Genomic DNA, 24,351 nt, shown 5'->3' with positions numbered 1-24,351 from the left:
ACAGGGTGTGCTACTCTCGAATCCGGTCAGCACATGATGAAAAGCCAGGAAGTATACCTTGTCAAATTGCCGTCAACAGGGACAAGTTAACCACCAGCTCCACCGGCGCCCGGCTAGCTCAGTCGGTAGAGCATGAGACTCTTAATCTCAGGGTCGTGGGTTCGAGCCCCACGTTGGGCGGTGCCCGTCTCCTTATTAACAAAGTTTCCCGCTCATCCTTGAACCTCTTACACCTCGATGGTACCGAGCACTGCGTTTTAATGCACAGGTGTGATCAAACCGAGATGAAAAGGGCGTATCTAGCTCCTTGCCCGAGAGATAAATCAAGGGTTCCGCAGATAATCCCTTGGCTCCGGTCACCCGGACGCAGATAGGAGCTGCAGCCATCATAACTTGTATGAAAACTAAGAAGAGCTCCTGTCTATTTACAGTTTCATTTACTCTAGCGTTTCCTTAAACATTGCGTGTACGAAGGCTAAGAAATTGGAGAGCTATTCTAATACAATAACTATTAGGAATCTTTTGGGCATAACAGTTTCACTGTGATTTTGCAGGTAACACGTACGTTGGGAAAACATTTTGAACGCGATCAATAACCGCACTGGAAAAATGTGGGAAAGAAAGGGCGAAAAGCGACTCTTCAACATGTGGAAATATCTTCCTGAGCGGAGCCCTCTTCTCGAAGCTCAACACTCTGCAAGAGTCACTTCTCCCAACTTGCGCCCGCAGGTTTCCGTAGTGTGCCTGCAAAGAGCCATCCGCTTGAGACAGGTGCACCTCCCGATTTCATTGAACTAAGCTAGATGCACAATTTCTAATGCAGCCTTCATCACAATAGACAGTTCATTTCTCGAAAGCTTGTCGTAAAAAAAGGAAACAAAGAACGAAAACGTATAGCTGACAATCTTCTGAAGATGCAGATTCAGCTTTGGGGAAATGGACATTTTATGTATGCAGATGCTTTTCAAGCGCTGGTTTTAGAACGTCGCTGTGCTTCCAGCATCCTTTTCAGCCTTCTAAACTGGCTACCGAGGTGCCGATCACATTGTAAAGCGGTTGAGAGGCCGGAGCTGCTCAAACCGCTCTTGCCGTTTCCCATCAATCAAAAGCACTATGTTGTTTCTTTGTATGGAAAGCTTTTCAAGTCTGGCATCGACACGCACCTTTCCTGAAACGTCCAAAAGGTGAATGCTTCGCAAAGAAATCCAGTCTACCTTCAGGGGGCATGATGTTGAAATCGGAATGAGCCCTGGGTGGGCTTGAAGCAGCAGCTGTTCAGTTAACAGCTGCACAGAAACGCACCCCGCTTGCTTTGTATCATTCGCAAGTTTCTGGTTAAAGAGTAAAAAAGGCTGGAATTCTTCTGCCAGCCGGCAGGATTTCTTCTGCACTCACCCAGAAAAGCCAAGAATTGTATTTCATCTTTCGCAAGCTGTATTTTCCAGGAGGAGAATGAATACTTGCATTAAACTGAATCAAGCCGACAGAGACGCACAGCCGTTGTTTTTCTCCATGGGAAGTTTTTCGTTAAGGAAAAACACCGTTGTCATTTTCTTGCCAGCCGGCGGTATTTCTTGTGCAGCGATGAGCCAGATTTGTATTTCGTATTTCGCAAGTTGTGTGAATTTCTTGAAGTTGAAAGTGAATTCGCTCCAGAAAAGAAATGTCCAGTCGCATGAAAGCCGTGGCTGTTTGTTAAACCGCAGGACCTGAGCTTGCGTTCTGTTTCTCATGGCGTTCGCAAAGGCGATTCCTGCCTTTAAAACTGCTGTGACTGCGACTGAAAGTGGCGTGTGGCGCAGCTTCTAAAGTCTTGTTGACGCTCCTCGATGTTGCTTTCTCTCTGCCTAAGGAAGTTCGATTGTCGCGTCGGAACGGGGAGACCTAATCCTTCCAGCTTTAAGCCACCCTTCAGTCTTCTGAAGGGTGTCCGAGTGCTAGCATGTCATTTGGCTTTTTTTTGGGGGGAAGCGGAGAGCGACATTGAAAAAGGTTACCGCCGCCGCCTCGCCCTCCGTGTTAAATGATCGCAAGCCGGCGGCGGCGGCGCTCCCTGTAGTCGTGGCCGAGCGGTTAAGGCGATGGGCTAGAAAGCCATTGGGGTCTCCCCGCGTCGGCTCGAATCCTGCCCACTACGGCGCCCTTCTCCTGTCGCTTCGGCCTGCCCAGAAAAAGGCGGAGTGCCGTTTCTCTCTTCCTGCTTCTTGTACAAACGCTAAATCGCTTGGACCTGCTGCCTTGGAAGTAATGTCTTCAACATCCACCAGTGACATTTCACAGCTGGAAGCACACAGCCACGCTTTTGGCATTGGCATGTCTTTTGCGCCCTACTTCCAGCCTTTGAAGACCTAATTATTCAAACTGAAAGAACCGGCTGAATGAGTGTTTGCAGTGCACCAGGAGGAGCAGGGACCATAGCATTGGAGGGGTGAGGATGGCGCAGATGGAAACGTTTTCATGCGCTCCTCTGGGAGGAATGAAAAGAAAAGACGAAACCGGAAACAGTAGTAGCCGCAAGAGGAAGTGTCTTCAAGCGCCAAGCAAGCGCTCCTCGTTAGTATAGTGGTGCGTATCCCCGCCTGTCACGTGGGAGACCAGGGATGGATTGCTTGACGGCGAGCCAGGTTGCTTTTCTCCCATCAGATTCCAACCGCTAATGCTAACGCAGTGTGTGGGAGCTTACATGCTTTTCCTTTCCCGTCTTTTTCGGACGACTATTCCAAAGGGGTAACCTGAAGGAATAGGGGCCTGAAGACACGAGGCATTCTTAAACCAGCACTGGGCTGCACGGCCTTCTGTTGTGATCAGGTTATATTCGAGTCAAAAAGCCAGAGCATCCGCTTCCATCCTATGGAGCACGAGCTAAATCGGAAGAGGCAGGGGATACACCTACGCCTATCGGCGCACGTTCCCTGCGTCAGGCTGCTTCACCCATTTGCACCCGACCGGAGACGGCACTGAGCAAGCTTTTTGTCAGGAGTGGGATTCGAACCCACGCCTCCAGGGGAGACTGCGACCTGAACGCAGCGCCTTAGACCGCTCGGCCATCCTGACGCGGGCCCCCTGTCCCGGGGCGGTCTGATGAGCCACCGCGATCCCACTACGCTCCTCGAGTATCGCACTGTTATTAATACTACAGTGTGACTCCAGCATTAAAATGTTTGGAAAATGTGTCGGCTTTTATAATCCAGTGTAGAGCAGCATGTGATGATTTGTGCTACAACACCAAGCGCTCAAAGTGACGTCTGCGTTTGTCGTTGAAACTTTCAACTCTTTCATCACTTATGTAGGAAATAAAAAGAGCAGTTGTGCGCCACACGCAGGGAGGCCGTCAGCAGAGTGGCGCAGCGGAAGCGTGCTGGGCCCATAACCCAGAGGTCGATGGATCGAAACCATCCTCTGCTACGTGTGTCCTATGCACGATTCATAAGCATGCCATTGGGTTAGCAAAGTGCCTTCAAGAGGTTCAAGGATGAGCGGGAAACTTTGTTAATAAGGAGACGGGCACCGCCCAACGTGGGGCTCGAACCCACGACCCTGAGATTAAGCTAGATGCACAATTTCTAATGCAGCCTTCATCACAATAGACAGTTCATTTCTCGAAAGCTTGTCGTAAAAAAAGGAAACAAAGAACGAAAACGTATAGCTGACAATCTTCTGAAGATGCAGATTCAGCTTTGGGGAAATGGACATTTTATGTATGCAGATGCTTTTCAAGCGCTGGTTTTAGAACGTCGCTGTGCTTCCAGCATCCTTTTCAGCCTTCTAAACTGGCTACCGAGGTGCCGATCACATTGTAAAGCGGTTGAGAGGCCGGAGCTGCTCAAACCGCTCTTGCCGTTTCCCATCAATCAAAAGCACTATGTTGTTTCTTTGTATGGAAAGCTTTTCAAGTCTGGCATCGACACGCACCTTTCCTGAAACGTCCAAAAGGTGAATGCTTCGCAAAGAAATCCAGTCTACCTTCAGGGGGCATGATGTTGAAATCGGAATGAGCCCTGGGTGGGCTTGAAGCAGCAGCTGTTCAGTTAACAGCTGCACAGAAACGCACCCCGCTTGCTTTGTATCATTCGCAAGTTTCTGGTTAAAGAGTAAAAAAGGCTGGAATTCTTCTGCCAGCCGGCAGGATTTCTTCTGCACTCACCCAGAAAAGCCAAGAATTGTATTTCATCTTTCGCAAGCTGTATTTTCCAGGAGGAGAATGAATACTTGCATTAAACTGAATCAAGCCGACAGAGACGCACAGCCGTTGTTTTTCTCCATGGGAAGTTTTTCGTTAAGGAAAAACACCGTTGTCATTTTCTTGCCAGCCGGCGGTATTTCTTGTGCAGCGATGAGCCAGATTTGTATTTCGTATTTCGCAAGTTGTGTGAATTTCTTGAAGTTGAAAGTGAATTCGCTCCAGAAAAGAAATGTCCAGTCGCATGAAAGCCGTGGCTGTTTGTTAAACCGCAGGACCTGAGCTTGCGTTCTGTTTCTCATGGCGTTCGCAAAGGCGATTCCTGCCTTTAAAACTGCTGTGACTGCGACTGAAAGTGGCGTGTGGCGCAGCTTCTAAAGTCTTGTTGACGCTCCTCGATGTTGCTTTCTCTCTGCCTAAGGAAGTTCGATTGTCGCGTCGGAACGGGGAGACCTAATCCTTCCAGCTTTAAGCCACCCTTCAGTCTTCTGAAGGGTGTCCGAGTGCTAGCATGTCATTTGGCTTTTTTTTGGGGGGAAGCGGAGAGCGACATTGAAAAAGGTTACCGCCGCCGCCTCGCCCTCCGTGTTAAATGATCGCAAGCCGGCGGCGGCGGCGCTCCCTGTAGTCGTGGCCGAGCGGTTAAGGCGATGGGCTAGAAAGCCATTGGGGTCTCCCCGCGTCGGCTCGAATCCTGCCCACTACGGCGCCCTTCTCCTGTCGCTTCGGCCTGCCCAGAAAAAGGCGGAGTGCCGTTTCTCTCTTCCTGCTTCTTGTACAAACGCTAAATCGCTTGGACCTGCTGCCTTGGAAGTAATGTCTTCAACATCCACCAGTGACATTTCACAGCTGGAAGCACACAGCCACGCTTTTGGCATTGGCATGTCTTTTGCGCCCTACTTCCAGCCTTTGAAGACCTAATTATTCAAACTGAAAGAACCGGCTGAATGAGTGTTTGCAGTGCACCAGGAGGAGCAGGGACCATAGCATTGGAGGGGTGAGGATGGCGCAGATGGAAACGTTTTCATGCGCTCCTCTGGGAGGAATGAAAAGAAAAGACGAAACCGGAAACAGTAGTAGCCGCAAGAGGAAGTGTCTTCAAGCGCCAAGCAAGCGCTCCTCGTTAGTATAGTGGTGCGTATCCCCGCCTGTCACGTGGGAGACCAGGGATGGATTGCTTGACGGCGAGCCAGGTTGCTTTTCTCCCATCAGATTCCAACCGCTAATGCTAACGCAGTGTGTGGGAGCTTACATGCTTTTCCTTTCCCGTCTTTTTCGGACGACTATTCCAAAGGGGTAACCTGAAGGAATAGGGGCCTGAAGACACGAGGCATTCTTAAACCAGCACTGGGCTGCACGGCCTTCTGTTGTGATCAGGTTATATTCGAGTCAAAAAGCCAGAGCATCCGCTTCCATCCTATGGAGCACGAGCTAAATCGGAAGAGGCAGGGGATACACCTACGCCTATCGGCGCACGTTCCCTGCGTCAGGCTGCTTCACCCATTTGCACCCGACTGGAGACGGCACTGAGCAAGCTTTTTGTCAGGAGTGGGATTCGAACCCACGCCTCCAGGGGAGACTGCGACCTGAACGCAGCGCCTTAGACCGCTCGGCCATCCTGACGCGGGCCCCCTGTCCCGGGGCGGTCTGATGAGCCACCGCGATCCCACTACGCTCCTCGAGTATCGCACTGTTATTAATACTACAGTGTGACTCCAGCATTAAAATGTTTGGAAAATGTGTCGGCTTTTATAATCCAGTGTAGAGCAGCATGTGATGATTTGTGCTACAACACCAAGCGCTCAAAGTGACGTCTGCGTTTGTCGTTGAAACTTTCAACTCTTTCATCACTTATGTAGGAAATAAAAAGAGCAGTTGTGCGCCACACGCAGAGAGGCCGTCAGCAGAGTGGCGCAGCGGAAGCGTGCTGGGCCCATAACCCAGAGGTCGATGGATCGAAACCATCCTCTGCTACGTGTGTCCTATGCACGATTCATAAGCATGCCATTGGGTTAGCAAAGTGCCTTCAAATAGTCTGCATCTCCCTTTCTTTAAATTCTGTCCTGAGTTTCTCTCTCGTGTGTGTTTGTGCAAGCTTGACACTTGCGGGACTCTTTAATCTTCACCAATACGGAGATGACCAAATGTGTCTTCGGTTGTTCTGAGGTCTTTGATAGTTTCTTTGAAAGCTTCAACTGAACCTCGAAATCGAAGCAGTTATGTTTATATTGATTTCTCGCGTTAATCATTACGAACCAGGAACAGCCAGCACACTCGGTCGCATTAGTAATTATGTCACGTCTCTACTTAGCAGAGCATTCAAAGGCCCACTGGAAGTAGTAAAGCACTAAAACACTGCAAAACTGAACTCGGGAAAATCATACTGGGAGCTCTGAGCGATGTCTGCATCCAAGCCATCCAATACGGACTCTGAAACCTTGGAATATCAACACTATGATGCGCTACCTTTTACCTGGAGCAAAACGATGGAATTAGAAGAATGCTTACCGCAGGATACAACTGTGCCGCTGTTATTTGGAGCACGGTTTTCACTTGCATGAAAACTACAGCAGAACGTAGAAGGATGATCACTGAGGAGTCCACGCGGGCATGCTGAGGAGACTGTAGGTCGTACATTTCAATGATTACTGACATTTGCGCTGCTGGAGGTACAGTAATCAACAAAGAACAGGGTGTGCTACTCTCGAATCCGGTCAGCACATGATGAAAAGCCAGGAAGTATACCTTGTCAAATTGCCGTCAACAGGGACAAGTTAACCACCAGCTCCACCGGCGCCCGGCTAGCTCAGTCGGTAGAGCATGAGACTCTTAATCTCAGGGTCGTGGGTTCGAGCCCCACGTTGGGCGGTGCCCGTCTCCTTATTAACAAAGTTTCCCGCTCATCCTTGAACCTCTTACACCTCGATGGTACCGAGCACTGCGTTTTAATGCACAGGTGTGATCAAACCGAGATGAAAAGGGCGTATCTAGCTCCTTGCCCGAGAGATAAATCAAGGGTTCCGCAGATAATCCCTTGGCTCCGGTCACCCGGACGCAGATAGGAGCTGCAGCCATCATAACTTGTATGAAAACTAAGAAGAGCTCCTGTCTATTTACAGTTTCATTTACTCTAGCGTTTCCTTAAACATTGCGTGTACGAAGGCTAAGAAATTGGAGAGCTATTCTAATACAATAACTATTAGGAATCTTTTGGGCATAACAGTTTCACTGTGATTTTGCAGGTAACACGTACGTTGGGAAAACATTTTGAACGCGATCAATAACCGCACTGGAAAAATGTGGGAAAGAAAGGGCGAAAAGCGACTCTTCAACATGTGGAAATATCTTCCTGAGCGGAGCCCTCTTCTCGAAGCTCAACACTCTGCAAGAGTCACTTCTCCCAACTTGCGCCCGCAGGTTTCCGTAGTGTGCCTGCAAAGAGCCATCCGCTTGAGACAGGTGCACCTCCCGATTTCATTGAACTAAGCTAGATGCACAATTTCTAATGCAGCCTTCATCACAATAGACAGTTCATTTCTCGAAAGCTTGTCGTAAAAAAAGGAAACAAAGAACGAAAACGTATAGCTGACAATCTTCTGAAGATGCAGATTCAGCTTTGGGGAAATGGACATTTTATGTATGCAGATGCTTTTCAAGCGCTGGTTTTAGAACGTCGCTGTGCTTCCAGCATCCTTTTCAGCCTTCTAAACTGGCTACCGAGGTGCCGATCACATTGTAAAGCGGTTGAGAGGCCGGAGCTGCTCAAACCGCTCTTGCCGTTTCCCATCAATCAAAAGCACTATGTTGTTTCTTTGTATGGAAAGCTTTTCAAGTCTGGCATCGACACGCACCTTTCCTGAAACGTCCAAAAGGTGAATGCTTCGCAAAGAAATCCAGTCTACCTTCAGGGGGCATGATGTTGAAATCGGAATGAGCCCTGGGTGGGCTTGAAGCAGCAGCTGTTCAGTTAACAGCTGCACAGAAACGCACCCCGCTTGCTTTGTATCATTCGCAAGTTTCTGGTTAAAGAGTAAAAAAGGCTGGAATTCTTCTGCCAGCCGGCAGGATTTCTTCTGCACTCACCCAGAAAAGCCAAGAATTGTATTTCATCTTTCGCAAGCTGTATTTTCCAGGAGGAGAATGAATACTTGCATTAAACTGAATCAAGCCGACAGAGACGCACAGCCGTTGTTTTTCTCCATGGGAAGTTTTTCGTTAAGGAAAAACACCGTTGTCATTTTCTTGCCAGCCGGCGGTATTTCTTGTGCAGCGATGAGCCAGATTTGTATTTCGTATTTCGCAAGTTGTGTGAATTTCTTGAAGTTGAAAGTGAATTCGCTCCAGAAAAGAAATGTCCAGTCGCATGAAAGCCGTGGCTGTTTGTTAAACCGCAGGACCTGAGCTTGCGTTCTGTTTCTCATGGCGTTCGCAAAGGCGATTCCTGCCTTTAAAACTGCTGTGACTGCGACTGAAAGTGGCGTGTGGCGCAGCTTCTAAAGTCTTGTTGACGCTCCTCGATGTTGCTTTCTCTCTGCCTAAGGAAGTTCGATTGTCGCGTCGGAACGGGGAGACCTAATCCTTCCAGCTTTAAGCCACCCTTCAGTCTTCTGAAGGGTGTCCGAGTGCTAGCATGTCATTTGGCTTTTTTTTGGGGGGAAGCGGAGAGCGACATTGAAAAAGGTTACCGCCGCCGCCTCGCCCTCCGTGTTAAATGATCGCAAGCCGGCGGCGGCGGCGCTCCCTGTAGTCGTGGCCGAGCGGTTAAGGCGATGGGCTAGAAAGCCATTGGGGTCTCCCCGCGTCGGCTCGAATCCTGCCCACTACGGCGCCCTTCTCCTGTCGCTTCGGCCTGCCCAGAAAAAGGCGGAGTGCCGTTTCTCTCTTCCTGCTTCTTGTACAAACGCTAAATCGCTTGGACCTGCTGCCTTGGAAGTAATGTCTTCAACATCCACCAGTGACATTTCACAGCTGGAAGCACACAGCCACGCTTTTGGCATTGGCATGTCTTTTGCGCCCTACTTCCAGCCTTTGAAGACCTAATTATTCAAACTGAAAGAACCGGCTGAATGAGTGTTTGCAGTGCACCAGGAGGAGCAGGGACCATAGCATTGGAGGGGTGAGGATGGCGCAGATGGAAACGTTTTCATGCGCTCCTCTGGGAGGAATGAAAAGAAAAGACGAAACCGGAAACAGTAGTAGCCGCAAGAGGAAGTGTCTTCAAGCGCCAAGCAAGCGCTCCTCGTTAGTATAGTGGTGCGTATCCCCGCCTGTCACGTGGGAGACCAGGGATGGATTGCTTGACGGCGAGCCAGGTTGCTTTTCTCCCATCAGATTCCAACCGCTAATGCTAACGCAGTGTGTGGGAGCTTACATGCTTTTCCTTTCCCGTCTTTTTCGGACGACTATTCCAAAGGGGTAACCTGAAGGAATAGGGGCCTGAAGACACGAGGCATTCTTAAACCAGCACTGGGCTGCACGGCCTTCTGTTGTGATCAGGTTATATTCGAGTCAAAAAGCCAGAGCATCCGCTTCCATCCTATGGAGCACGAGCTAAATCGGAAGAGGCAGGGGATACACCTACGCCTATCGGCGCACGTTCCCTGCGTCAGGCTGCTTCACCCATTTGCACCCGACTGGAGACGGCACTGAGCAAGCTTTTTGTCAGGAGTGGGATTCGAACCCACGCCTCCAGGGGAGACTGCGACCTGAACGCAGCGCCTTAGACCGCTCGGCCATCCTGACGCGGGCCCCCTGTCCCGGGGCGGTCTGATGAGCCACCGCGATCCCACTACGCTCCTCGAGTATCGCACTGTTATTAATACTACAGTGTGACTCCAGCATTAAAATGTTTGGAAAATGTGTCGGCTTTTATAATCCAGTGTAGAGCAGCATGTGATGATTTGTGCTACAACACCAAGCGCTCAAAGTGACGTCTGCGTTTGTCGTTGAAACTTTCAACTCTTTCATCACTTATGTAGGAAATAAAAAGAGCAGTTGTGCGCCACACGCAGAGAGGCCGTCAGCAGAGTGGCGCAGCGGAAGCGTGCTGGGCCCATAACCCAGAGGTCGATGGATCGAAACCATCCTCTGCTACGTGTGTCCTATGCACGATTCATAAGCATGCCATTGGGTTAGCAAAGTGCCTTCAAATAGTCTGCATCTCCCTTTCTTTAAATTCTGTCCTGAGTTTCTCTCTCGTGTGTGTTTGTGCAAGCTTGACACTTGCGGGACTCTTTAATCTTCACCAATACGGAGATGACCAAATGTGTCTTCGGTTGTTCTGAGGTCTTTGATAGTTTCTTTGAAAGCTTCAACTGAACCTCGAAATCGAAGCAGTTATGTTTATATTGATTTCTCGCGTTAATCATTACGAACCAGGAACAGCCAGCACACTCGGTCGCATTAGTAATTATGTCACGTCTCTACTTAGCAGAGCATTCAAAGGCCCACTGGAAGTAGTAAAGCACTAAAACACTGCAAAACTGAACTCGGGAAAATCATACTGGGAGCTCTGAGCGATGTCTGCATCCAAGCCATCCAATACGGACTCTGAAACCTTGGAATATCAACACTATGATGCGCTACCTTTTACCTGGAGCAAAACGATGGAATTAGAAGAATGCTTACCGCAGGATACAACTGTGCCGCTGTTATTTGGAGCACGGTTTTCACTTGCATGAAAACTACAGCAGAACGTAGAAGGATGATCACTGAGGAGTCCACGCGGGCATGCTGAGGAGATTGTAGGTCGTACATTTCAATGATTACTGACATTTGCGCTGCTGGAGGTACAGTAATCAACAAAGAACAGGGTGTGCTACTCTCGAATCCGGTCAGCACATGATGAAAAGCCAGGAAGTATACCTTGTCAAATTGCCGTCAACAGGGACAAGTTAACCACCAGCTCCACCGGCGCCTGGCTAGCTCAGTCGGTAGAGCATGAGACTCTTAATCTCAGGGTCGTGGGTTCGAGCCCCACGTTGGGCGGTGCCCGTCTCCTTATTAACAAAGTTTCCCGCTCATCCTTGAACCTCTTACACCTCGATGGTACCGAGCACTGCGTTTTAATGCACAGGTGTGATCAAACCGAGATGAAAAGGGCGTATCTAGCTCCTTGCCCGAGAGATAAATCAAGGGTTCCGCAGATAATCCCTTGGCTCCGGTCACCCGGACGCAGATAGGAGCTGCAGCCATCATAACTTGTATGAAAACTAAGAAGAGCTCCTGTCTATTTACAGTTTCATTTACTCTAGCGTTTCCTTAAACATTGCGTGTACGAAGGCTAAGAAATTGGAGAGCTATTCTAATACAATAACTATTAGGAATCTTTTGGGCATAACAGTTTCACTGTGATTTTGCAGGTAACACGTACGTTGGGAAAACATTTTGAACGCGATCAATAACCGCACTGGAAAAATGTGGGAAAGAAAGGGCGAAAAGCGACTCTTCAACATGTGGAAATATCTTCCTGAGCGGAGCCCTCTTCTCGAAGCTCAACACTCTGCAAGAGTCACTTCTCCCAACTTGCGCCCGCAGGTTTCCGTAGTGTGCCTGCAAAGAGCCATCCGCTTGAGACAGGTGCACCTCCCGATTTCATTGAACTAAGCTAGATGCACAATTTCTAATGCAGCCTTCATCACAATAGACAGTTCATTTCTCGAAAGCTTGTCGTAAAAAAAGGAAACAAAGAACGAAAACGTATAGCTGACAATCTTCTGAAGATGCAGATTCAGCTTTGGGGAAATGGACATTTTATGTATGCAGATGCTTTTCAAGCGCTGGTTTTAGAACGTCGCTGTGCTTCCAGCATCCTTTTCAGCCTTCTAAACTGGCTACCGAGGTGCCGATCACATTGTAAAGCGGTTGAGAGGCCGGAGCTGCTCAAACCGCTCTTGCCGTTTCCCATCAATCAAAAGCACTATGTTGTTTCTTTGTATGGAAAGCTTTTCAAGTCTGGCATCGACACGCACCTTTCCTGAAACGTCCAAAAGGTGAATGCTTCGCAAAGAAATCCAGTCTACCTTCAGGGGGCATGATGTTGAAATCGGAATGAGCCCTGGGTGGGCTTGAAGCAGCAGCTGTTCAGTTAACAGCTGCACAGAAACGCACCCCGCTTGCTTTGTATCATTCGCAAGTTTCTGGTTAAAGAGTAAAAAAGGCTGGAATTCTTCTGCCAGCCGGCAGGATTTCTTCTGCACTCACCCAGAAAAGCCAAGAATTGTATTTCATCTTTCGCAAGCTGTATTTTCCAGGAGGAGAATGAATACTTGCATTAAACTGAATCAAGCCGACAGAGACGCACAGCCGTTGTTTTTCTCCATGGGAAGTTTTTCGTTAAGGAAAAACACCGTTGTCATTTTCTTGCCAGCCGGCGGTATTTCTTGTGCAGCGATGAGCCAGATTTGTATTTCGTATTTCGCAAGTTGTGTGAATTTCTTGAAGTTGAAAGTGAATTCGCTCCAGAAAAGAAATGTCCAGTCGCATGAAAGCCGTGGCTGTTTGTTAAACCGCAGGACCTGAGCTTGCGTTCTGTTTCTCATGGCGTTCGCAAAGGCGATTCCTGCCTTTAAAACTGCTGTGACTGCGACTGAAAGTGGCGTGTGGCGCAGCTTCTAAAGTCTTGTTGACGCTCCTCGATGTTGCTTTCTCTCTGCCTAAGGAAGTTCGATTGTCGCGTCGGAACGGGGAGACCTAATCCTTCCAGCTTTAAGCCACCCTTCAGTCTTCTGAAGGGTGTCCGAGTGCTAGCATGTCATTTGGCTTTTTTTTGGGGGGAAGCGGAGAGCGACATTGAAAAAGGTTACCGCCGCCGCCTCGCCCTCCGTGTTAAATGATCGCAAGCCGGCGGCGGCGGCGCTCCCTGTAGTCGTGGCCGAGCGGTTAAGGCGATGGGCTAGAAAGCCATTGGGGTCTCCCCGCGTCGGCTCGAATCCTGCCCACTACGGCGCCCTTCTCCTGTCGCTTCGGCCTGCCCAGAAAAAGGCGGAGTGCCGTTTCTCTCTTCCTGCTTCTTGTACAAACGCTAAATCGCTTGGACCTGCTGCCTTGGAAGTAATGTCTTCAACATCCAACAGTGACATTTCACAGCTGGAAGCACACAGCCACGCTTTTGGCATTGGCATGTCTTTTGCGCCCTACTTCCAGCCTTTGAAGACCTAATTATTCAAACTGAAAGAACCGGCTGAATGAGTGTTTGCAGTGCACCAGGAGGAGCAGGGACCATAGCATTGGAGGGGTGAGGATGGCGCAGATGGAAACGTTTTCATGCGCTCCTCTGGGAGGAATGAAAAGAAAAGACGAAACCGGAAACAGTAGTAGCCGCAAGAGGAAGTGTCTTCAAGCGCCAAGCAAGCGCTCCTCGTTAGTATAGTGGTGCGTATCCCCGCCTGTCACGTGGGAGACCAGGGATGGATTGCTTGACGGCGAGCCAGGTTGCTTTTCTCCCATCAGATTCCAACCGCTAATGCTAACGCAGTGTGTGGGAGCTTACATGCTTTTCCTTTCCCGTCTTTTTCGGACGACTATTCCAAAGGGGTAACCTGAAGGAATAGGGGCCTGAAGACACGAGGCATTCTTAAACCAGCACTGGGCTGCACGGCCTTCTGTTGTGATCAGGTTATATTCGAGTCAAAAAGCCAGAGCATCCGCTTCCATCCTATGGAGCACGAGCTAAATCGGAAGAGGCAGGGGATACACCTACGCCTATCGGCGCACGTTCCCTGCGTCAGGCTGCTTCACCCATTTGCACCCGACTGGAGACGGCACTGAGCAAGCTTTTTGTCAGGAGTGGGATTCGAACCCACGCCTCCAGGGGAGACTGCGACCTGAACGCAGCGCCTTAGACCGCTCGGCCATCCTGACGCGGGCCCCCTGTCCCGGGGCGGTCTGATGAGCCACCGCGATCCCACTACGCTCCTCGAGTATCGCACTGTTATTAATACTACAGTGTGACTCCAGCATTAAAATGTTTGGAAAATGTGTCGGCTTTTATAATCCAGTGTAGAGCAGCATGTGATGATTTGTGCTACAACACCAAGCGCTCAAAGTGACGTCTGCGTTTGTCGTTGAAACTTTCAACTCTTTCATCACTTATGTAGGAAATAAAAAGAGCAGTTGTGCGCCACACGCAGAGAGGCCGTCAGCAGAGTGGCGCAGCGGAAGCGTGCTGGGCCCATAACCCAGAGGTCGATGGATCGAAACCATCCTCTGCTACGTGTGTCCTATGCACGATTCATAAGCATGCCATTGGGTTAGCAAAGTGCCTTCAAATAGTCTGCATCTCCCTTTCTTTAAATTCTGTCCTGAGTTTCTCTCTCGTGTGTGTTTGTGCAAGCTTGACACTTGCGGGACTCTTTAATCTTCACCAATACGGAGATGACCAAATGTGTCTTCGGTTGTTCTGAGGTCTTTGATAGTTTCTTTGAAAGCTTCAACTGAACCTCGAAATCGAAGCAGTTATGTTTATATTGATTTCTCGCGTTAATCATTACGAACCAGGAACAGCCAGCACACTCGGTCGCATTAGTAATTATGTCACGTCTCTACTTAGCAGAGCATTCAAAGGCCCACTGGAAGTAGTAAAGCACTAAAACACTGCAAAACTGAACTCGGGAAAATCATACTGGGAGCTCTGAGCGATGTCTGCATCCAAGCCATCCAATACGGACTCTGAAACCTTGGAATATCAACACTATGATGCGCTACCTTTTACCTGGAGCAAAACGATGGAATTAGAAGAATGCTTACCGCAGGATACAACTGTGCCGCTGTTATTTGGAGCACGGTTTTCACTTGCATGAAAACTACAGCAGAACGTAGAAGGATGATCACTGAGGAGTCCACGCGGGCATGCTGAGGAGACTGTAGGTCGTACATTTCAATGATTACTGACATTTGCGCTGCTGGAGGTACAGTAATCAACAAAGAACAGGGTGTGCTACTCTCGAATCCGGTCAGCACATGATGAAAAGCCAGGAAGTATACCTTGTCAAATTGCCGTCAACAGGGACAAGTTAACCACCAGCTCCACCGGCGCCCGGCTAGCTCAGTCGGTAGAGCATGAGACTCTTAATCTCAGGGTCGTGGGTTCGAGCCCCACGTTGGGCGGTGCCCGTCTCCTTATTAACAAAGTTTCCCGCTCATCCTTGAACCTCTTACACCTCGATGGTACCGAGCACTGCGTTTTAATGCACAGGTGTGATCAAACCGAGATGAAAAGGGCGTATCTAGCTCCTTGCCCGAGAGATAAATCAAGGGTTCCGCAGATAATCCCTTGGCTCCGGTCACCCGGACGCAGATAGGAGCTGCAGCCATCATAACTTGTATGAAAACTAAGAAGAGCTCCTGTCTATTTACAGTTTCATTTACTCTAGCGTTTCCTTAAACATTGCGTGTACGAAGGCTAAGAAATTGGAGAGCTATTCTAATACAATAACTATTAGGAATCTTTTGGGCATAACAGTTTCACTGTGATTTTGCAGGTAACACGTACGTTGGGAAAACATTTTGAACGCGATCAATAACCGCACTGGAAAAATGTGGGAAAGAAAGGGCGAAAAGCGACTCTTCAACATGTGGAAATATCTTCCTGAGCGGAGCCCTCTTCTCGAAGCTCAACACTCTGCAAGAGTCACTTCTCCCAACTTGTGCCCGCAGGTTTCCGTAGTGTGCCTGCAAAGAGCCATCCGCTTGAGACAGGTGCACCTCCCGATTTCATTGAACTAAGCTAGATGCACAATTTCTAATGCAGCCTTCATCACAATAGACAGTTCATTTCTCGAAAGCTTGTCGTAAAAAAAGGAAACAAAGAACGAAAACGTATAGCTGACAATCTTCTGAAGATGCAGATTCAGCTTTGGGGAAATGGACATTTTATGTATGCAGATGCTTTTCAAGCGCTGGTTTTAGAACGTCGCTGTGCTTCCAGCATCCTTTTCAGCCTTCTAAACTGGCTACCGAGGTGCCGATCACATTGTAAAGCGGTTGAGAGGCCGGAGCTGCTCAAACCGCTCTTGCCGTTTCCCATCAATCAAAAGCACTATGTTGTTTCTTTGTATGGAAAGCTTTTCAAGTCTGGCATCGACACGCACCTTTCCTGAAACGTCCAAAAGGTGAATGCTTCGCAAAGAAATCCAGTCTACCTTCAGGGGGCATGATGTTGAAATCGGAATGAGCCCTGGGTGGGCTTGAAGCAGCAGCTGTTCAGTTAACAGCTGCACAGAAACGCACCCCGCTTGCTTTGTATCATTCGCAAGTTTCTGGTTAAAGAGTAAAAAAGGCTGGAATTCTTCTGCCAGCCGGCAGGATTTCTTCTGCACTCACCCAGAAAAGCCAAGAATTGTATTTCATCTTTCGCAAGCTGTATTTTCCAGGAGGAGAATGAATACTTGCATTAAACTGAATCAAGCCGACAGAGACGCACAGCCGTTGTTTTTCTCCATGGGAAGTTTTTCGTTAAGGAAAAACACCGTTGTCATTTTCTTGCCAGCCGGCGGTATTTCTTGTGCAGCGATGAGCCAGATTTGTATTTCGTATTTCGCAAGTTGTGTGAATTTCTTGAAGTTGAAAGTGAATTCGCTCCAGAAAAGAAATGTCCAGTCGCATGAAAGCCGTGGCTGTTTGTTAAACCGCAGGACCTGAGCTTGCGTTCTGTTTCTCATGGCGTTCGCAAAGGCGATTCCTGCCTTTAAAACTGCTGTGACTGCGACTGAAAGTGGCGTGTGGCGCAGCTTCTAAAGTCTTGTTGACGCTCCTCGATGTTGCTTTCTCTCTGCCTAAGGAAGTTCGATTGTCGCGTCGGAACGGGGAGACCTAATCCTTCCAGCTTTAAGCCACCCTTCAGTCTTCTGAAGGGTGTCCGAGTGCTAGCATGTCATTTGGCTTTTTTTTGGGGGGAAGCGGAGAGCGACATTGAAAAAGGTTACCGCCGCCGCCTCGCCCTCCGTGTTAAATGATCGCAAGCCGGCGGCGGCGGCGCTCCCTGTAGTCGTGGCCGAGCGGTTAAGGCGATGGGCTAGAAAGCCATTGGGGTCTCCCCGCGTCGGCTCGAATCCTGCCCACTACGGCGCCCTTCTCCTGTCGCTTCGGCCTGCCCAGAAAAAGGCGGAGTGCCGTTTCTCTCTTCCTGCTTCTTGTACAAACGCTAAATCGCTTGGACCTGCTGCCTTGGAAGTAATGTCTTCAACATCCACCAGTGACATTTCACAGCTGGAAGCACACAGCCACGCTTTTGGCATTGGCATGTCTTTTGCGTCCTACTTCCAGCCTTTGAAGACCTAATTATTCAAACTGAAAGAACCGGCTGAATGAGTGTTTGCAGTGCACCAGGAGGAGCAGGGACCATAGCATTGGAGGGGTGAGGATGGCGCAGATGGAAACGTTTTCATGCGCTCCTCTGGGAGGAATGAAAAGAAAAGACGAAACCGGAAACAGTAGTAGCCGCAAGAGGAAGTGTCTTCAAGCGCCAAGCAAGCGCTCCTCGTTAGTATAGTGGTGCGTATCCCCGCCTGTCACGTGGGAGACCAGGGATGGATTGCTTGACGGCGAGCCAGGTTGCTTTTCTCCCATCAGATTCCAACCGCTAATGCTAACGCAGTGTGTGGGAGCTTACATGCTTTTCCTTTCCCGTCTTTTTCGGACGACTATTCCAAAGGGGTAACCTGAAGGAATAGGGGCCTGAAGACACGAGGCATTCTTAAACCAGCACTGGGCTGCACGGCCTTCTGTTGTGATCAGGTTATATTCGAGTCAAAAAGCCAGAGCATCCGCTTCCATCCTATGGAGCACGAGCTAAATCGGAAGAGGCAGGGGATACACCTACGCCTATCGGCGCACGTTCCCTGCGTCAGGCTGCTTCACCCATTTGCACCCGACTGGAGACGGCACTGAGCAAGCTTTTTGTCAGGAGTGGGATTCGAACCCACGCCTCCAGGGGAGACTGCGACCTGAACGCAGCGCCTTAGACCGCTCGGCCATCCTGACGCGGGCCCCCTGTCCCGGGGCGGTCTGATGAGCCACCGCGATCCCACTACGCTCCTCGAGTATCGCACTGTTATTAATACTACAGTGTGACTCCAGCATTAAAATGTTTGGAAAATGTGTCGGCTTTTATAATCCAGTGTAGAGCAGCATGTGATGATTTGTGCTACAACACCAAGCGCTCAAAGTGACGTCTGCGTTTGTCGTTGAAACTTTCAACTCTTTCATCACTTATGTAGGAAATAAAAAGAGCAGTTGTGCGCCACACGCAGAGAGGCCGTCAGCAGAGTGGCGCAGCGGAAGCGTGCTGGGCCCATAACCCAGAGGTCGATGGATCGAAACCATCCTCTGCTACGTGTGTCCTATGCACGATTCATAAGCATGCCATTGGGTTAGCAAAGTGCCTTCAAATAGTCTGCATCTCCCTTTCTTTAAATTCTGTCCTGAGTTTCTCTCTCGTGTGTGTTTGTGCAAGCTTGACACTTGCGGGACTCTTTAATCTTCACCAATACGGAGATGACCAAATGTGTCTTCGGTTGTTCTGAGGTCTTTGATAGTTTCTTTGAAAGCTTCAACTGAACCTCGAAATCGAAGCAGTTATGTTTATATTGATTTCTCGCGTTAATCATTACGAACCAGGAACAGCCAGCACACTCGGTCGCATTAGTAATTATGTCACGTCTCTACTTAGCAGAGCATTCAAAGGCCCACTGGAAGTAGTAAAGCACTAAAACACTGCAAAACTGAACTCGGGAAAATCATACTGGGAGCTCTGAGCGATGTCTGCATCCAAGCCATCCAATACGGACTCTGAAACCTTGGAATATCAACACTATGATGCGCTACCTTTTACCTGGAGCAAAACGATGGAATTAGAAGAATGCTTACCGCAGGATACAACTGTGCCGCTGTTATTTGGAGCACGGTTTTCACTTGCATGAAAACTACAGCAGAACGTAGAAGGATGATCACTGAGGAGTCCACGCGGGCATGCTGAGGAGACTGTAGGTCGTACATTTCAATGATTACTGACATTTGCGCTGCTGGAGGTACAGTAATCAACAAAGAACAGGGTGTGCTACTCTCGAATCCGGTCAGCACATGATGAAAAGCCAGGAAGTATACCTTGTCAAATTGCCGTCAACAGGGACAAGTTAACCACCAGCTCCACCGGCGCCCGGCTAGCTCAGTCGGTAGAGCATGAGACTCTTAATCTTAGGGTCGTGGGTTCGAGCCCCACGTTGGGCGGTGCCCGTCTCCTTATTAACAAAGTTTCCCGCTCATCCTTGAACCTCTTACACCTCGATGGTACCGAGCACTGCGTTTTAATGCACAGGTGTGATCAAACCGAGATGAAAAGGGCGTATCTAGCTCCTTGCCCGAGAGATAAATCAAGGGTTCCGCAGATAATCCCTTGGCTCCGGTCACCCGGACGCAGATAGGAGCTGCAGCCATCATAACTTGTATGAAAACTAAGAAGAGCTCCTGTCTATTTACAGTTTCATTTACTCTAGCGTTTCCTTAAACATTGCGTGTACGAAGGCTAAGAAATTGGAGAGCTATTCTAATACAATAACTATTAGGAATCTTTTGGGCATAACAGTTTCACTGTGATTTTGCAGGTAACACGTACGTTGGGAAAACATTTTGAACGCGATCAATAACCGCACTGGAAAAATGTGGGAAAGAAAGGGCGAAAAGCGACTCTTCAACATGTGGAAATATCTTCCTGAGCGGAGCCCTCTTCTCGAAGCTCAACACTCTGCAAGAGTCACTTCTCCCAACTTGCGCCCGCAGGTTTCCGTAGTGTGCCTGCAAAGAGCCATCCGCTTGAGACAGGTGCACCTCCCGATTTCATTGAACTAAGCTAGATGCACAATTTCTAATGCAGCCTTCATCACAATAGACAGTTCATTTCTCGAAAGCTTGTCGTAAAAAAAGGAAACAAAGAACGAAAACGTATAGCTGACAATCTTCTGAAGATGCAGATTCAGCTTTGGGGAAATGGACATTTTATGTATGCAGATGCTTTTCAAGCGCTGGTTTTAGAACGTCGCTGTGCTTCCAGCATCCTTTTCAGCCTTCTAAACTGGCTACCGAGGTGCCGATCACATTGTAAAGCGGTTGAGAGGCCGGAGCTGCTCAAACCGCTCTTGCCGTTTCCCATCAATCAAAAGCACTATGTTGTTTCTTTGTATGGAAAGCTTTTCAAGTCTGGCATCGACACGCACCTTTCCTGAAACGTCCAAAAGGTGAATGCTTCGCAAAGAAATCCAGTCTACCTTCAGGGGGCATGATGTTGAAATCGGAATGAGCCCTGGGTGGGCTTGAAGCAGCAGCTGTTCAGTTAACAGCTGCACAGAAACGCACCCCGCTTGCTTTGTATCATTCGCAAGTTTCTGGTTAAAGAGTAAAAAAGGCTGGAATTCTTCTGCCAGCCGGCAGGATTTCTTCTGCACTCACCCAGAAAAGCCAAGAATTGTATTTCATCTTTCGCAAGCTGTATTTTCCAGGAGGAGAATGAATACTTGCATTAAACTGAATCAAGCCGACAGAGACGCACAGCCGTTGTTTTTCTCCATGGGAAGTTTTTCGTTAAGGAAAAACACCGTTGTCATTTTCTTGCCAGCCGGCGGTATTTCTTGTGCAGCGATGAGCCAGATTTGTATTTCGTATTTCGCAAGTTGTGTGAATTTCTTGAAGTTGAAAGTGAATTCGCTCCAGAAAAGAAATGTCCAGTCGCATGAAAGCCGTGGCTGTTTGTTAAACCGCAGGACCTGAGCTTGCGTTCTGTTTCTCATGGCGTTCGCAAAGGCGATTCCTGCCTTTAAAACTGCTGTGACTGCGACTGAAAGTGGCGTGTGGCGCAGCTTCTAAAGTCTTGTTGACGCTCCTCGATGTTGCTTTCTCTCTGCCTAAGGAAGTTCGATTGTCGCGTCGGAACGGGGAGACCTAATCCTTCCAGCTTTAAGCCACCCTTCAGTCTTCTGAAGGGTGTCCGAGTGCTAGCATGTCATTTGGCTTTTTTTTGGGGGGAAGCGGAGAGCGACATTGAAAAAGGTTACCGCCGCCGCCTCGCCCTCCGTGTTAAATGATCGCAAGCCGGCGGCGGCGGCGCTCCCTGTAGTCGTGGCCGAGCGGTTAAGGCGATGGGCTAGAAAGCCATTGGGGTCTCCCCGCGTCGGCTCGAATCCTGCCCACTACGGCGCCCTTCTCCTGTCGCTTCGGCCTGCCCAGAAAAAGGCGGAGTGCCGTTTCTCTCTTCCTGCTTCTTGTACAAACGCTAAATCGCTTGGACCTGCTGCCTTGGAAGTAATGTCTTCAACATCCACCAGTGACATTTCACAGCTGGAAGCACACAGCCACGCTTTTGGCATTGGCATGTCTTTTGCGCCCTACTTCCAGCCTTTGAAGACCTAATTATTCAAACTGAAAGAACCGGCTGAATGAGTGTTTGCAGTGCACCAGGAGGAGCAGGGACCATAGCATTGGAGGGGTGAGGATGGCGCAGATGGAAACGTTTTCATGCGCTCCTCTGGGAGGAATGAAAAGAAAAGACGAAACCGGAAACAGTAGTAGCCGCAAGAGGAAGTGTCTTCAAGCGCCAAGCAAGCGCTCCTCGTTAGTATAGTGGTGCGTATCCCCGCCTGTCACGTGGGAGACCAGGGATGGATTGCTTGACGGCGAGCCAGGTTGCTTTTCTCCCATCAGATTCCAACCGCTAATGCTAACGCAGTGTGTGGGAGCTTACATGCTTTTCCTTTCCCGTCTTTTTCGGACGACTATTCCAAAGGGGTAACCTGAAGGAATAGGGGCCTGAAGACACGAGGCATTCTTAAACCAGCACTGGGCTGCACGGCCTTCTGTTGTGATCAGGTTATATTCGAGTCAAAAAGCCAGAGCATCCGCTTCCATCCTATGGAGCACGAGCTAAATCGGAAGAGGCAGGGGATACACCTACGCCTATCGGCGCACGTTCCCTGCGTCAGGCTGCTTCACCCATTTGCACCCGACTGGAGACGGCACTGAGCAAGCTTTTTGTCAGGAGTGGGATTCGAACCCACGCCTCCAGGGGAGACTGCGACCTGAACGCAGCGCCTTAGACCGCTCGGCCATCCTGACGCGGGCCCCCTGTCCCGGGGCGGTCTGATGAGCCACCGCGATCCCACTACGCTCCTCGAGTATCGCACTGTTATTAATACTACAGTGTGACTCCAGCATTAAAATGTTTGGAAAATGTGTCGGCTTTTATAATCCAGTGTAGAGCAGCATGTGATGATTTGTGCTACAACACCAAGCGCTCAAAGTGACGTCTGCGTTTGTCGTTGAAACTTTCAACTCTTTCATCACTTATGTAGGAAATAAAAAGAGCAGTTGTGCGCCACACGCAGAGAGGCCGTCAGCAGAGTGGCGCAGCGGAAGCGTGCTGGGCCCATAACCCAGAGGTCGATGGATCGAAACCATCCTCTGCTACGTGTGTCCTATGCACGATTCATAAGCATGCCATTGGGTTAGCAAAGTGCCTTCAAATAGTCTGCATCTCCCTTTCTTTAAATTCTGTCCTGAGTTTCTCTCTCGTGTGTGTTTGTGCAAGCTTGACACTTGCGGGACTCTTTAATCTTCACCAATACGGAGATGACCAAATGTGTCTTCGGTTGTTCTGAGGTCTTTGATAGTTTCTTTGAAAGCTTCAACTGAACCTCGAAATCGAAGCAGTTATGTTTATATTGATTTCTCGCGTTAATCATTACGAACCAGGAACAGCCAGCACACTCGGTCGCATTAGTAATTATGTCACGTCTCTACTTAGCAGAGCATTCAAAGGCCCACTGGAAGTAGTAAAGCACTAAAACACTGCAAAACTGAACTCGGGAAAATCATACTGGGAGCTCTGAGCGATGTCTGCATCCAAGCCATCCAATACGGACTCTGAAACCTTGGAATATCAACACTATGATGCGCTACCTTTTACCTGGAGCAAAACGATGGAATTAGAAGAATGCTTACCGCAGGATACAACTGTGCCGCTGTTATTTGGAGCACGGTTTTCACTTGCATGAAAACTACAGCAGAACGTAGAAGGATGATCACTGAGGAGTCCACGCGGGCATGCTGAGGAGATTGTAGGTCGTACATTTCAATGATTACTGACATTTGCGCTGCTGGAGGTACAGTAATCAACAAAGAACAGGGTGTGCTACTCTCGAATCCGGTCAGCACATGATGAAAAGCCAGGAAGTATACCTTGTCAAATTGCCGTCAACAGGGACAAGTTAACCACCAGCTCCCCCGGCGCCCGGCTAGCTCAGTCGGTAGAGCATGAGACTCTTAATCTCAGGGTCGTGGGTTCGAGCCCCACGTTGGGCGGTGCCCGTCTCCTTATTAACAAAGTTTCCCGCTCATCCTTGAACCTCTTACACCTCGATGGTACCGAGCACTGCGTTTTAATGCACAGGTGTGATCAAACCGAGATGAAAAGGGCGTATCTAGCTCCTTGCCCGAGAGATAAATCAAGGGTTCCGCAGATAATCCCTTGGCTCCGGTCACCCGGACGCAGATAGGAGCTGCAGCCATCATAACTTGTATGAAAACTAAGAAGAGCTCCTGTCTATTTACAGTTTCATTTACTCTAGCGTTTCCTTAAACATTGCGTGTACGAAGGCTAAGAAATTGGAGAGCTATTCTAATACAATAACTATTAGGAATCTTTTGGGCATAACAGTTTCACTGTGATTTTGCAGGTAACACGTACGTTGGGAAAACATTTTGAACGCGATCAATAACCGCACTGGAAAAATGTGGGAAAGAAAGGGCGAAAAGCGACTCTTCAACATGTGGAAATATCTTCCTGAGCGGAGCCCTCTTCTCGAAGCTCAACACTCTGCAAGAGTCACTTCTCCCAACTTGCGCCCGCAGGTTTCCGTAGTGTGCCTGCAAAGAGCCATCCGCTTGAGACAGGTGCACCTCCCGATTTCATTGAACTAAGCTAGATGCACAATTTCTAATGCAGCCTTCATCACAATAGACAGTTCATTTCTCGAAAGCTTGTCGTAAAAAAAGGAAACAAAGAACGAAAACGTATAGCTGACAATCTTCTGAAGATGCAGATTCAGCTTTGGGGAAATGGACATTTTATGTATGCAGATGCTTTTCAAGCGCTGGTTTTAGAACGTCGCTGTGCTTCCAGCATCCTT

The 24,351-nt window shown here is 49.0% G+C and overlaps 16 non-coding genes across 16 annotated transcripts; 10 read left to right on the top strand and 6 right to left on the bottom strand.

Annotated features, from left to right (window-relative positions):
• The first annotated feature begins 107 nt into the window (after window positions 1-107).
• trnak-cuu (transfer RNA lysine (anticodon CUU)) lies at window positions 108-180 on the top strand. The gene has a single exon. It is a non-coding gene; the product is annotated as a tRNA-Lys (tRNA).
• A 2,791-nt stretch (window positions 181-2,971) lies between these two features.
• trnal-cag (transfer RNA leucine (anticodon CAG)) lies at window positions 2,972-3,054 on the bottom strand. Its single transcript has one exon. It is a non-coding gene; the product is annotated as a tRNA-Leu (tRNA).
• A 279-nt stretch (window positions 3,055-3,333) lies between these two features.
• Window positions 3,334-3,405, top strand: trnam-cau (transfer RNA methionine (anticodon CAU)). Its single transcript has one exon. It is a non-coding gene; the product is annotated as a tRNA-Met (tRNA).
• Window positions 3,406-5,720: 2,315 nt separating this feature from the next.
• trnal-cag (transfer RNA leucine (anticodon CAG)) lies at window positions 5,721-5,803 on the bottom strand. The gene has a single exon. It is a non-coding gene; the product is annotated as a tRNA-Leu (tRNA).
• Window positions 5,804-6,082: 279 nt separating this feature from the next.
• Window positions 6,083-6,154, top strand: trnam-cau (transfer RNA methionine (anticodon CAU)). The gene has a single exon. It is a non-coding gene; the product is annotated as a tRNA-Met (tRNA).
• An 821-nt stretch (window positions 6,155-6,975) lies between these two features.
• Window positions 6,976-7,048, top strand: trnak-cuu (transfer RNA lysine (anticodon CUU)). Its single transcript has one exon. It is a non-coding gene; the product is annotated as a tRNA-Lys (tRNA).
• A 2,791-nt stretch (window positions 7,049-9,839) lies between these two features.
• trnal-cag (transfer RNA leucine (anticodon CAG)) lies at window positions 9,840-9,922 on the bottom strand. Its single transcript has one exon. It is a non-coding gene; the product is annotated as a tRNA-Leu (tRNA).
• A 279-nt stretch (window positions 9,923-10,201) lies between these two features.
• Window positions 10,202-10,273, top strand: trnam-cau (transfer RNA methionine (anticodon CAU)). Its single transcript has one exon. It is a non-coding gene; the product is annotated as a tRNA-Met (tRNA).
• Window positions 10,274-13,958: 3,685 nt separating this feature from the next.
• trnal-cag (transfer RNA leucine (anticodon CAG)) lies at window positions 13,959-14,041 on the bottom strand. The gene has a single exon. It is a non-coding gene; the product is annotated as a tRNA-Leu (tRNA).
• Window positions 14,042-14,320: 279 nt separating this feature from the next.
• Window positions 14,321-14,392, top strand: trnam-cau (transfer RNA methionine (anticodon CAU)). The gene has a single exon. It is a non-coding gene; the product is annotated as a tRNA-Met (tRNA).
• Window positions 14,393-15,213: 821 nt separating this feature from the next.
• trnak-cuu (transfer RNA lysine (anticodon CUU)) lies at window positions 15,214-15,286 on the top strand. The gene has a single exon. It is a non-coding gene; the product is annotated as a tRNA-Lys (tRNA).
• Window positions 15,287-18,077: 2,791 nt separating this feature from the next.
• On the bottom strand, window positions 18,078-18,160 carry trnal-cag (transfer RNA leucine (anticodon CAG)). The gene has a single exon. It is a non-coding gene; the product is annotated as a tRNA-Leu (tRNA).
• A 279-nt stretch (window positions 18,161-18,439) lies between these two features.
• On the top strand, window positions 18,440-18,511 carry trnam-cau (transfer RNA methionine (anticodon CAU)). Its single transcript has one exon. It is a non-coding gene; the product is annotated as a tRNA-Met (tRNA).
• A 3,685-nt stretch (window positions 18,512-22,196) lies between these two features.
• trnal-cag (transfer RNA leucine (anticodon CAG)) lies at window positions 22,197-22,279 on the bottom strand. The gene has a single exon. It is a non-coding gene; the product is annotated as a tRNA-Leu (tRNA).
• A 279-nt stretch (window positions 22,280-22,558) lies between these two features.
• Window positions 22,559-22,630, top strand: trnam-cau (transfer RNA methionine (anticodon CAU)). The gene has a single exon. It is a non-coding gene; the product is annotated as a tRNA-Met (tRNA).
• An 821-nt stretch (window positions 22,631-23,451) lies between these two features.
• On the top strand, window positions 23,452-23,524 carry trnak-cuu (transfer RNA lysine (anticodon CUU)). Its single transcript has one exon. It is a non-coding gene; the product is annotated as a tRNA-Lys (tRNA).
• The last annotated feature ends 827 nt before the right edge of the window (window positions 23,525-24,351 follow it).

This window comes from Lepisosteus oculatus, unplaced genomic scaffold, assembly GCF_040954835.1.
Source record: "Lepisosteus oculatus isolate fLepOcu1 unplaced genomic scaffold, fLepOcu1.hap2 HAP2_SCAFFOLD_95, whole genome shotgun sequence".
Lineage (NCBI taxonomy): Eukaryota > Metazoa > Chordata > Actinopteri > Semionotiformes > Lepisosteidae > Lepisosteus > Lepisosteus oculatus.
The sequence above is the reverse complement of the archived record's forward strand: the minus strand, read 5'-3'. Positions and strand labels throughout refer to the sequence as shown.